We start from the raw sequence: 3,133 nt of genomic DNA, 5'->3' as shown, positions 1-3,133 counted from the left end.
GGATCTCGCGGCCCTCCACCAAAACTCCGCCAGAAACCATGATGATTTGGATCGGAAAAGATCGCAACTCCTCCAACAAATCACTAAAACACCCGCCCCAAGGTGGGCGCCAACTGTCGTGGTTCTAAGTCTGACAGTGTTGTAGGGGTGTAAGTATGGAGAGGCAAGATATTAGCTATGCAGAAGTTGTAAGCACACGAGGTTTACGAGTTTAGACCCTTCTCGGAGGAAGTAATAGCCCTACGTCTCGGAGCCCGGAGGCGGTCGACTGGATTATGCGTGTTTGAATTACAGGGGTGCGAACCCTTTACACTGAGGAGGGGGGTGGCTTATATAGAGTTCGCCGGCCCCCCTCGGCCCTCAGTTGTGTAGGGTCTTAAATACATTAAAGTTGGGCGTTACTGGTAATGCCTCTAATAAAGTGCTATGATGACCATAAAGGCTACTTAATAACCGACCGTTAGCATGCGGAGTGTCTTTAGGTCTCCTGGCCGTCGAGTAATTGGACCTTGGTCGAGTGATTACTTCTTGGTCGAGTGTCTTCGAGTCTGTCGAGTGAAACACCTTCAAGGCGATTGACAGGTGATTTCTTCTTGAGATGTCCTTGGGTAGGGCAACTGGGACAGGTCCATGACCCTACCCTAGGTACATAGCTTCATCATGCGCTACACACTTCTTATTCAGTTGAGAGCGTCTAATATTTTTCCAACACCAATAACATTCTAACCCTTTAGAAAGTTGTAACAGAGCCAAAAGGCGTGTATGAGAACTTGTTCCGACAATCTGAATATATAAATATTAAAGTGTATACACTTCTATTAACCAAGAAAGTAATAACTAGTTTCTCGAAAGTGTTGTTGTTAGCCCGAGCACACGTAGTCTCGATATCTCTGCCGTACCCTCGCACCGAGATAGCCAATGCAACACGTATTCTGGAAGGTATAGTTAATGTATTGATATCTTATGCAGAACCAATGACCCACAACTGACAACAACGAAGTATTACGACGTCAGTCAGTTTCCGCGTGGCTCGGATGGAAGGAAACAATATGGGCCAGCATCTCTCTGATTCTGGACTGACGGCGTCATGTGAGCAGATTTATTCGGATCGCACGGTTGTACCAACCAATCTTCTCTGATGGGACTCAAGCCCATCCCCTACATTCCAGGCCGCTGAGATCCATTGCCGCTCCCCAACAGAAAAAAAAGATGTTCCAAATAAACCTACAAAAAAAAGATATTCCGAATGTTACTAAAAAAAACAGATATTCTGAATTACGAGCAGCTAGACTGCATCTTGGATCTCACACAAAATTCAGTACATATCAGTCTCGGTTTATTCAGTACAAACGGATTTGCATGATGCTCCGTAGATCACGGTATTTTTGATCCGCCACTTTTGATCATACACGCCAGCAAAGTGAAACTTCAAAAAAAGGTTAACTAAATCCTAGGCGTCCAGAAGGGAAAGGAGTCCTTGCATTTTATTCATATGGTTCAGGGCATGCATAACATGTTTAGAAATATGAGCAGCTAAACTGCATCATGCATCTAACACAAAAGTCAGGTCGATGTTACACTATATAAAAGTCTAGGTTTATTCAGCGCAAACGGATTTGCATGATGCTCACACATGTTACAATATGTTTGCACCACTCCTGCTAATTATACACGCCATCAAATTGACATTGTAGTAAAGGATAACTAAATTTCAGCTGCTCTCTAGCCTTAGCTCCATTGGTTTCCCTGCATTTTGTTTTACGTCAACCATGCATCATTTTTCAGTCCCTTTTCAGTCTTAGCTCCGCTGCTTTGTTTCATTTGTTTCGTCGCTGACCCTCTACTCCACAGTTCTTGCATTAAGTTGGTCGACCAGCTTGTTCTGGAGCTTCCCCACGGTCCGGACAGGTTGCTACTAAATAGTTCCGTTCAAGAATGAATCAGCATTTTTACTGAACTGCATATATGCAACAGACAACATACACATCTGAACTATTTCAAAACGGCCAGAATATGAATATGTTCTCTGTATTTTCAGGGGTGCAGAGATTGAATATCCATCTGACCAACACTGTTTTATCTACATTTTTCATGTTGCCACGCACTGCACTCATCCCATCATCCTTGCACTCTTGTACGACACCAAAAACTTTCTGAAAAAAATTCTGAATTAACACGATGACTCCAAACCTTTGTGTCCATCTAGGCGCTTTTGGGCCAATCTACTCAGACTATTCTGAAGCTTGCGTCTATTAGAGTGCAATTTCACCGTCCGCCACCCCCACCGCCACACAGATTTGACCCCCGCCGATGTTCGTCGCCAAGGCAGCAGCTCCTCCATTGACAACTGCGTAGGCAATTCTGGTGCAGGTGCTAGTACTGGATACTGCAGAAGCTCAATCGGAATCTCGTTGGCATTAACCTCCTCCAGGAACCATGATGGTTCTTCTGATCAAATAAATTGAGGTGGAAACCACAGGATTAGATCTTGTGCTTTTGGATCCCACAAATTAGATGGCACCGCACACATGCAATTCAGATACGTACCTCTTAATCAACTGCAAGAGAAACTCCATATTCAAGGATCGTTTTCCTCTCCTTCGTACGCATCGAATGGCACCGAGCTCAGCCTCCGCAGCCGACCAACTGAACCAGGGAGACCCGCTTGCCCATCGCATTTACTCGGCCACCGTCGACCTAACCGGAAAGCATGTTTTCTGGCCCGCGGATCAGGACGCACGTGACGTCACGAGCCACAGCTCGGATTCAAACCGGAAAGTGGGCCAGATCGATGGAGAGGTGGGAAGGGGCAGGTGCACGCCGAGGCTTGTGGTGCTGATTGGGGAGGAACCCATGGGGGAAGAAAGTTGGGATGGGTGGGGTGGGTGGGGAGGAAGGTACGGGGGTGGGCGGGTTCTTTTTTCCGTTCGCTGCGTGCAGTTCGTTTGTTTTGTTTTTTTGTGTTCGGGTGGGTGGTGTTAGGATAAGGCCGGTGTTGTTAGAATAAGGTCTTAAGGGTTGTTGTTAGAATAGACCCACCTTATATATATGTCTAAGACCAACTCAACAATGTGAAGATAAACCATGAGGTCAAATCAATGTTGAAGACAAACCAAATGCGAAGACTATGTAA

At 45.7% G+C, this 3,133-nt stretch overlaps 1 long non-coding RNA gene across 2 annotated transcripts; it reads right to left on the bottom strand.

The window, feature by feature from the left end:
- Positions 1–770: 770 nt before the first annotated feature.
- Positions 771–2,891, bottom strand: LOC125515959 (uncharacterized). Of its 2 annotated transcripts, XR_015608138.1 has the most exons (3): positions 2,548–2,891; positions 2,191–2,448; positions 771–1,224 (listed from the first exon to the last, which is right to left on the bottom strand). It is a non-coding gene; the product is annotated as an uncharacterized LOC125515959 (long non-coding RNA). The 2 variants fall into 2 exon arrangements; XR_007287190.2 differs by lacking the exon at positions 771–1,224 and having other exon boundaries at positions 1,929–2,448.
- Between the last annotated feature and the right edge of the window lie 242 nt (positions 2,892–3,133).

The sequence above is a fragment of the Triticum urartu genome, chromosome 6A, assembly GCF_056163025.1.
Source record: "Triticum urartu cultivar PI428250 chromosome 6A, HENAU_Tu73, whole genome shotgun sequence".
Classification (NCBI taxonomy): domain Eukaryota; kingdom Viridiplantae; phylum Streptophyta; class Magnoliopsida; order Poales; family Poaceae; genus Triticum; species Triticum urartu.
The sequence above is the reverse complement of the archived record's forward strand: the minus strand, read 5'-3'. Positions and strand labels throughout refer to the sequence as shown.